Source organism: Anomaloglossus baeobatrachus, chromosome 11, assembly GCF_048569485.1.
Source record: "Anomaloglossus baeobatrachus isolate aAnoBae1 chromosome 11, aAnoBae1.hap1, whole genome shotgun sequence".
NCBI lineage: Eukaryota > Metazoa > Chordata > Amphibia > Anura > Aromobatidae > Anomaloglossus > Anomaloglossus baeobatrachus.
In genome coordinates, this window is record NC_134363.1 from 88,608,241 (window position 1) to 88,617,756 (window position 9,516).

Here is a 9,516-nt window from a genome sequence, read left to right on the forward strand (position 1 = left end):
CACTATAGTGATCAATAACGTAAGAAAAGAACTCTTGGAATGCTGAAAATTCTTTATTTGTGCAAAAGGATAATTCATCCAACGTTTCGACCTTGTTTTTAGGTCTTTATCAAGGATAAAGTTATCTAAGATCATAAAGGGTTACAAAACCATATAAACACGTAATTAGTACATAGTACAACATAACAGTACAATATATTGCTACTTGAGAGTACAATGGGTCAAATGACCATGATGCACATACAAAAAATTTTTCCAAAGCCATAGTGAAAACATTTGTACTGAGGAAAGAAAATTTCCACATGACCTATCTGGAGAAACATTCTGGATCAAACAACCAAAAATAGTCAAGCAGGTAAATACACACCTATATGGATAACAGGATGATATGTGTTCAATTGTATAGCGTCATTGCCATTAAGGTACAAATGGAAAACTTGCAATCCTATATAGTGAAGGAAATGAACACATATCATATCAAAGAACACAGGAACATGGGTGTGAGAAAAACCTCAATGTTTATACTTTGTTCTTTATAATGGTGTGAACATGTATATGTCTCAGTACCTTATGCACTTGAGAATTCTAGTGAGTAGATCATGAAAGCCTATTTCAGAACTGGAATCGGTAAATAATTGTAGGTGGAATCTAAATGAAAAGATGGTACAAGTGTTATCATGACACGTGGGCTATAACACAATGGACCGTGTGACAAAGAAGAAAGGAGAGAAAGAAGAGGAAGAAAATGCAACTACCTGTAACATTACGTGATAGTCACTGGTAAGTATCACTTGACAATTCAAGTGAAAAAGGATTCCTTTATTAAAGGGTTCTCAGTCGCCTCAGGATCATGAAATACTAGGGTAAATGATATGAGAATGGGTAAGAAGCACCACTAAAGGAAATATGAGATGCAGGACATATATCTATAAACCCCTGAACTACATGATAGAAATAAAAAGAAGAAAAAAGAAAAAAAAGAAGAAAGAAGAAGAACACATAGAATGCGGAAAGAGAATGGGTACAACTACCTGAGTTACTGCAGGGAGGCCCCTGGTTGGTATTGTGAGGGTTAGTGGAATTCCTTCACTGAAGGGTTCTCAGTTGCCTCAGGTTCGTGAAAAATGCTATAGACAAATAATGCCCGGAGAAAAGGGGTTCATATACAGCGAATAATGGTAATACAAGGTACATGTGTCACATGTAATAGTATATATATATATATTGTACTAAGCTCTACACCAGAAATAGAAAGTAGTCCCTCTGCCTTCTGTCTAGGTGCCCTGAGTTATGTCCTGTAAACTGTCACAGGGACCCAGACACACATGTGTAGTAGGGGAATATCCCTGCTGAGATGCCAGTGCTAGAGCACTCGTTTGCTGTGGAGTTGAACGCTATGTGAGCAGTTCTTACCTTCAATGAGCAGAAGTCTCTTTTTTCAGATTTCAATATCTCTGTGGGTATCTGGCAGAAATATGGAATACTCTTTACTGCTAAGACCCTGTACACCACTCCCACTAAAGGGGGCTTTACACGCTGCGACATCGCTAATGCGGAGTCGTTGGGGTCACGGAATTTGTGACGCACATCCGGCCGCATTAGCGATGTTGCTGCGTGTGACACCGATGAGCGATTTTGCATCGCTGCAAAAACGTGCAAAATCGCTCATCGGTGACATGGGTCTCCATTCTCGATTATCGTTACTGCAGCAGTAACGATGTAGTTCGTCGCTCCTGCGGCAGCACACATCGCTCCGTGTGACACCGCAGAAACGAGGAACCTCTCCTTACCTGCCTCCCAGCCGCTATGAGGAAGGAAGGAGGTGGGCGGGATGTTCCGGCCACTCATCTCCGCCCCTCCGCTGCTATTGGGCGGTCGCTCAGTGACGTCGCTGTGACGCCGCACGGACCGCCCCCTTAGAAAGGAGGCGGTTCGCCGGTCACAGCGACGTCGCCGGGCAGGTAAGTATGTGTGACGGGTCTGGTCGGTGTTGTGCAGCATGGGCAGCGATTTGCCCGTGTCGCGCAACAGATGGGGGCGGGTATCCACACTAGCGATATCGGGACCGATATCGCAGTGTGTAAAGTAGCCTTTAATAAACTGTGTAAAGGATTTTAAGTAAAAATCCACAATAAACCAGCGCTAGATGGGTTTTTATAATTTTATTAATAGACCACAAATAAAAAATTTTTTGCTATCCTTGTTTCAAGACAGAGTATTTGATAATATACAATACACTGATTATTACTAAAACCAAGGACCACATAAAACAAGGACCACATAAAATAAAAAATGAAAGTAATGAGAATAAAATTCTTTTGTATAACCAATTAACTTCGAGGTGATACAATATTCACATTGATTTAGTTTTACCAGTCTAATGTAATGTCCCGGCCGGTGGCATATATTTTGTTTGGTTAATAATTTAGACTTATACAATGAAAGATGTACTATACCACCCCTGGCTAACTTACAAGTTTTAAGTTGTACAATATAAGTTTGCGACGTTATATTCGCCCCCAGGGCCTGGGGGAATAAACCTCACAACAACTTGACCGCAAAAAACACCCCGGATTTCTCCGTTGATTAGGCTGGAACCGCTATGTACAGGATTGACCTGTTAGACTTCCAGAGCGGACGTTTTGAGGCCAGTGGCCGCGACTAGTGCTGGCTCTGGGGGAGATGTATGGTTACCGACATCCCTCTTTACAGAGCCTTTATAACACTTCACAAGGCCACAAACCAGCCGGTCCCGTATTCTCCCAAATGTACTTTCGAAATCAAGCAGTACGAAGCCACTGAAAGCACCAAGATGTTGGCTGCGGACAACAATAAGATCAGCGGTAACTACTCAGCCTCTCCAGCGGGCAGTCCAGACAGTATCCAGTGTCAGCTGACTGATTCCACACAGGAGGAAGTTGCTTGGCAGGTTAGCACCACACAAGGCTCCGATCCGCTTCCAAACGAGCAATGCAGAACCGCTGGAGGTACCAATGTATCCTGGTTGCAGACAAAGGAAATGTCAGCGGTAACCTCTCAACCTCTCCAGCAGGCAATCCGTACCGTGTCCAGTGGAAGCCGGTTGATTCCACACGAGGGAGAGATTACTTGGCAGGTTATCACCGCACAGGTGAGGTAGGCAAAAACAGAGTCCTGATCCGACGCGCGTTTCGGGGGCGTGTAACGGCCCCCTTCCTCAAGGATAACTCAGCTGTTGCCTAGAGCACTATTTATGCATATATTTAATTGGTTATAATTTGCATAAAATTAAACAATGTTTAAATTCAACCAACATTCAATGACCACTACATATATCAATTTGTGAAAGACCGTTCATAATAGCCATATAATATAATTATGTGCAAAGGTTTTTCTAAAGGTTTTTCTAAAAAGACCTATATATAGCCTTGCTTGTATCATCATATACTGGGAAGACAATGTGTATATATGCATATGCTTTTTTTCAACAATAAATTTAACAAAAGGACATCATAAAGGTGTAATATAAATTTGCTATAATATGAAAAGCCCCTTATATCTACATCAACCTTGGGCAAGTGAAGCACCAATTTTAATATATATTATGCATATATACACATATATCTCCATGACAATCGCTTTTTTTTTTTTTTTTTTCCTTCTCTCCGTATTATTATCAGTACCTATTACTCCTCTACCTATAAAAATATAAATTAATTAAAAGCAAACAGTTCTATATCATTATTGAGTCCATATGGTTTCAAGGTGTTCAATTCAAAAATCCATTGGCTTTCTGCTCGTGACATTTTTTTAATGAAATCGCCACCTCTCCAATCCTTAGTTATTTTTTGTACGCGCCATACTTGGGATCCTTTAAAGGACCCTCCATGTTTTAACACATAATGTCTGGATAGGGGGTGCTTAGTACATTTATTTTTAACACTTCTAATGTGCTCACCCACCCTTTTCCATAGGGGTCTAATAGTTCTCTCAATGTATTTTTTCTGACAGGGACATTGAATGCAATATACTACTCCCTTTGATTGACATGTAATAAATTCTCTAATCATGACTTCTGACTGCCCCTGTAAGAAGGATTTCCGTGAAATATTTTTTGTATTCTTACATACTATACAGCTTTTGCATGGAAAAAAACCTTTCAGGCCAAATAATCCTCCCTTATTAGGTGCTGTAAGATTACGTATGGTGGGTGCCACTAAATTGCCAATATTGTTTGCCTTCCTATATATGAATATAACGTCGCAAACTTATATTGTACAACTTAAAACTTGTAAGTTAGCCAGGGGTGGTATAGTACATCTTTCATTGTATAAGTCTAAATTATTAACCAAACAAAATATATGCCACCGGCCGGGGCATTACATTAGACTGGTAAAACTAAATCAATGTGAATATTGTATCACCTCGAAGTTAATTGGTTATACAAAAGAATTTTATTCTCATTACTTTCATTTTTTATTTTATGTGGTCCTTGTTTTATGTGGTCCTTGGTTTTAGTAATAATCAGTGTATTGTATATTATCAAATACTCTGTCTTGAAACAAGGATAGCAAAAAATTTTTTATTTGTGGTCTATTAATAAAATTATAAAAACCCATCTAGCGCTGGTTTATTGTGGATTTTTACTTAAAATCCTTTACACAGTTTATTAAAGGCTACTTTACACACTGCGATATCGGTCCCGATATCGCTAGTGTGGATACCCGCCCCCATCTGTTGCGCGACACGGGCAAATCGCTGCCCATGCTGCACAACACCGACCAGACCCGTCACACATACTTACCTGCCCGGCGACGTCGCTGTGACCGGCGAACCGCCTCCTTTCTAAGGGGGCGGTCCGTGCGGCGTCACAGCGACGTCACTGAGCGACCGCCCAATAGCAGCGGAGGGGCGGAGATGAGTGGCCGGAACATCCCGCCCACCTCCTTCCTTCCTCATAGCGGCTGGGAGGCAGGTAAGGAGAGGTTCCTCGTTTCTGCGGTGTCACACGGAGCGATGTGTGCTGCCGCAGGAGCGACGAACTACATCGTTACTGCTGCAGTAACGATAATCGAGAATGGAGACCCATGTCACCGATGAGCGATTTTGCACGTTTTTGCAGCGATGCAAAATCGCTCATCGGTGTCACACGCAGCAACATCGCTAATGCGGCCGGATGTGCGTCACAAATTCCGTGACCCCAACGACTCCGCATTAGCGATGTCGCAGCGTGTAAAGCCCCCTTTAGTGGGAGTGGTGTACAGGGTCTTAGCAGTAAAGAGTATTCCATATTTCTGCCAGATACCCACAGAGATATTGAAATCTGAAAAAAGAGACTTCTGCTCATTGAAGGTAAGAACTGCTCACATAGCGTTCAACTCCACAGCAAACGAGTGCTCTAGCACTGGCATCTCAGCAGGGATATTCCCCTACTACACATGTGTGTCTGGGTCCCTGTGACAGTTTACAGGACATAACTCAGGGCACCTAGACAGAAGGCAGAGGGACTACTTTCTATTTCTGGTGTAGAGCTTAGTACAATATATATATATATACTATTACATGTGACACATGTACCTTGTATTACCATTATTCGCTGTATATGAACCCCTTTTCTCCGGGCATTATTTGTCTATAGCATTTTTCACGAACCTGAGGCAACTGAGAACCCTTCAGTGAAGGAATTCCACTAACCCTCACAATACCAACCAGGGGCCTCCCTGCAGTAACTCAGGTAGTTGTACCCATTCTCTTTCCGCATTCTATGTGTTCTTCTTCTTTCTTCTTTTTTTTCTTTTTTCTTCTTTTTATTTCTATCATGTAGTTCAGGGGTTTATAGATATATGTCCTGCATCTCATATTTCCTTTAGTGGTGCTTCTTACCCATTCTCATATCATTTACCCTTGTATTTCATGATCCTGAGGCGACTGAGAACCCTTTAATAAAGGAATCCTTTTTCATTTGAATTGTCAAGTGATACTTACCAGTGACTATCACGTAATGTTACAGGTAGTTGCATTTTCTTCCTCTTCTTTCTCTCCTTTCTTCTTTGTCACACGGTCCATTGTGTTATAGCCCACGTGTCATGATAACACTTGTACCATCTTTTCATTTAGATTCCACCTACAATTATTTACCGATTCCAGTTCTGAAATAGGCTTTCATGATCTACTCACTAGAATTCTCAAGTGCATAAGGTACTGAGACATATACATGTTCACACCATTATAAAGAACAAAGTATAAACATTGAGGTTTTTCTCACACCCATGTTCCTGTGTTCTTTGATATGATATGTGTTCATTTCCTTCACTATATAGGATTGCAAGTTTTCCATTTGTACCTTAATGGCAATGACGCTATACAATTGAACACATATCATCCTGTTATCCATATAGGTGTGTATTTACCTGCTTGACTATTTTTGGTTGTTTGATCCAGAATGTTTCTCCAGATAGGTCATGTGGAAATTTTCTTTCCCCAGTACAAATGTTTTCACTATGGCTTTGGAAAAATTTTTTGTATGTGCATCATGGTCATTTGACCCATTGTACTCTCAAGTAGCAATATATTGTACTGTTATGTTGTACTATGTACTAATTACGTGTTTATATGGTTTTGTAACCCTTTATGATCTTAGATAACTTTATCCTTGATAAAGACCTAAAAACAAGGTCGAAACGTTGGATGAATTATCCTTTTGCACAAATAAAGAATTTTCAGCATTCCAAGAGTTCTTTTCTTACGTTATTGATCACTATAGTGTGCCAGAGCTATTTCTATTGAATTGACTCTTATTTTTTCTGAGCACCTGCTATATACACAGTGACCCAGACATATTCAAGTTTCATTCAGAAGGCAGAGGGAAGCCTTAGCAGCTGAGCCTATATCTTGGCTTGTGAGCATTAGAACAGGCCGGCGATTACAGGGTAACATGAAAAATGTCCAGCTTGCATTATGACTAGAACATGACAATATCCTTTTAAGTACTAACCTATGATGCGTTCCTAAGCAGTTGATGTTATATGTTCTACATTTCATTTTCTGCATACTTTACAAGTAGTAGAATTTGCTTTGATATAGGCAACTGGATTTTCACAATGAAAAGGCAAAGGATAACGCCCGAAAAAGACGCCATACATTATGTCAGTGCCATCACTGACAAACCTGGATTGACCATGAAATACATCAATCCCCTTAAAGGTGAGTTAAAACAAGTTTTAACTAAATTGCCTTAATATTGTCATGCATTAGAATGACTGTCTTAGGTAATGATAAATATTTTCTACAGGAAGAGGAGTGTTTGCTGAAACTGAAATCGAAAAAGGGAGTTTTGTTGCAGAATATCGAGGCGAGCTCACGTATGCACTTACGATGGTAGACAACTACTCGAGATTTATGGTTGTGGTACAAGTCAAAGATCTAATGGCCCATACTGCAGCGAAGGTCTTCCAAGCACACTTATGCAGACCTCATGGCTACTCAGAGAGAGTCCTCACAGATCAAGGCACAGCCTTTGAAGCGGAAATCTTCAAGGACTTCTGCAGCTTTTACCGATGCAGGAAGATGCGCACTACACCCTACCATGCTCAAACCAATGGTTATCAACCTGCTCAGGACTTTACCCCATATTCCAGATGTGGCCTTACAAGTGATTTATAGAGGGGTAACAATACGTTGGGATCACCGGATCTAATCTCCCTTTTTATACACCCTAAAATCTTGTTTGCTTTAGAATAAACAATAACATCATAAAGGTATAGCAGTACCGTTTCAAAGTTTCGGTGTCCCAAGCAGCATTCCATCAGCCTCTGGAAGGTTCCTGGCAAATTGCACAGCTCGAAGGGCATGCTTTTGAACTCGCAGAGACCCATCGGGGTGGCAAAGGCGGTCTTCTCCCAGTCTGCCTCAGCAACGGACACTTGCCAATAGCGACTAGTGAGATCAAGGGTAGAAAAATAATTTGCAGTTCTCAATGCAGCTAGCTATTCCTCAATACAGGGGAGTGGTGCTGTCCTTCTTCTTTAACAGGACCAACGGAGCTGCCCAGAGGCTACAACTGTCACGGATAACCACAGCCTCCTTCATGTTGCTCAACATGTCCTTGGTACACTGGTAATGTGCAGGTAGTTTTGGCTTATATCTCTCTTTGATGGGTGGGTGTGCACTTGTGGGGATGTAGTGTTTGACCCCTTTTATTCTTCAAAAGTCTAGCGGATGTTTGCTGAAGACTTGCTCGTATTCTTGCACTAGCCTGTAGACCCCCTTCTTGTGATGTGAAGGTGTGGAGTCAGTGCCTACGTGTAATTCCTTACACCACTCCTCTGGCTGACTTGGTGAGCTGTCACTGAATGGGTGGGCTGAAGCAATGGTGGATGCTGCTGTTTGGATAGCATGTGTATCTACTGAGAACAGCTTATCAATGGTGGCAAATCGGAGCAGCTTAATCTCTTGCTCTCCGCAGTTCAACACTCTCATGGGCACTCTTCCCTTCCATATTAATGAATAAAACTATGATGTAAATAGCATATAGATACCCCACAAATGCAGATAAAAGTAGGTTATGGGAAAAGGGGGAAGAGAGAAACAGGAAAATAGTGGAATAAAGTATACCTTCCAGGTGGGAGAGGAAATGGCAGCACAGCCAGTGGAGGTGAAGCAAGGGGAGCCTGCAACTAAAGAGTTGAGAGCGTTATCACATGGTGACTGAGCCTGATTGTAACGGGAGCATAGAGGTGCCGATCCTGTCTTACCTGCGTTGGTGTAGAAGTGGGTGTCCTGTGGTGGAGTCAGCTATGTGCAGTGGTGGCCGTGGGTTCTTTTATGTGCGACCGTAGTAATAACTGCGCCCACTTCCTGTATGGGAGTGGAATGCAGTGAGGGTAATGGAACGCACGCCTGCGCATTTGTGTTTAACGTCGCGCATGTGCAGAACGGAGAAAAGGCTGCGCTCACTTCCTAATGAAAGGGAGTGAGACGCATCTGGGAAGGGAAGGGAAAAGATTAGGGTTTGGGGATGATGAAAGGGCTTTCTACGGGCAAGGATGGCAAAGGGTGGCAGTGACGGAAAGTCAGGCAGCCTGTCCTGTCCTGTCCTGTCCGTCCGTCTTTTTGTATCATGAATTGGAAAGACTGCAAGGGGGAGGGGAGGTGCTTGTGTCCAAAAGGAGGAGTTATTCAGATTCATTGCAGTGGGCGGCGGCTGCAAAAAGCACCATTCTTCTTGTTTTTGCTCTGCAAAACAGCCTTTTCAAGGGTTGGCTTGGGTGACAAAATGTCTTCTGTAGGCGTGGGTTTGTCTCCCTCTCCCTAAGATGTGTCCGGTATAGGCCAGGGTGCCACTCAAGGCCGTAACCAATTCGGGTTATAGCTTCTCGGCCTTTTGGCTAAGATCAAGTGTAGTTTCGGAGGACGCTACCTTGGTCGGTACTGGAAGGTGCCTGGGATTGCACGTCTGCCGGCCTTGAGGAAGTGTGTGCGCCTTCTGGTGACACATAGCCCTCTTGTGCCTGGACGGTTCCCAGGCAACGGGAGGCG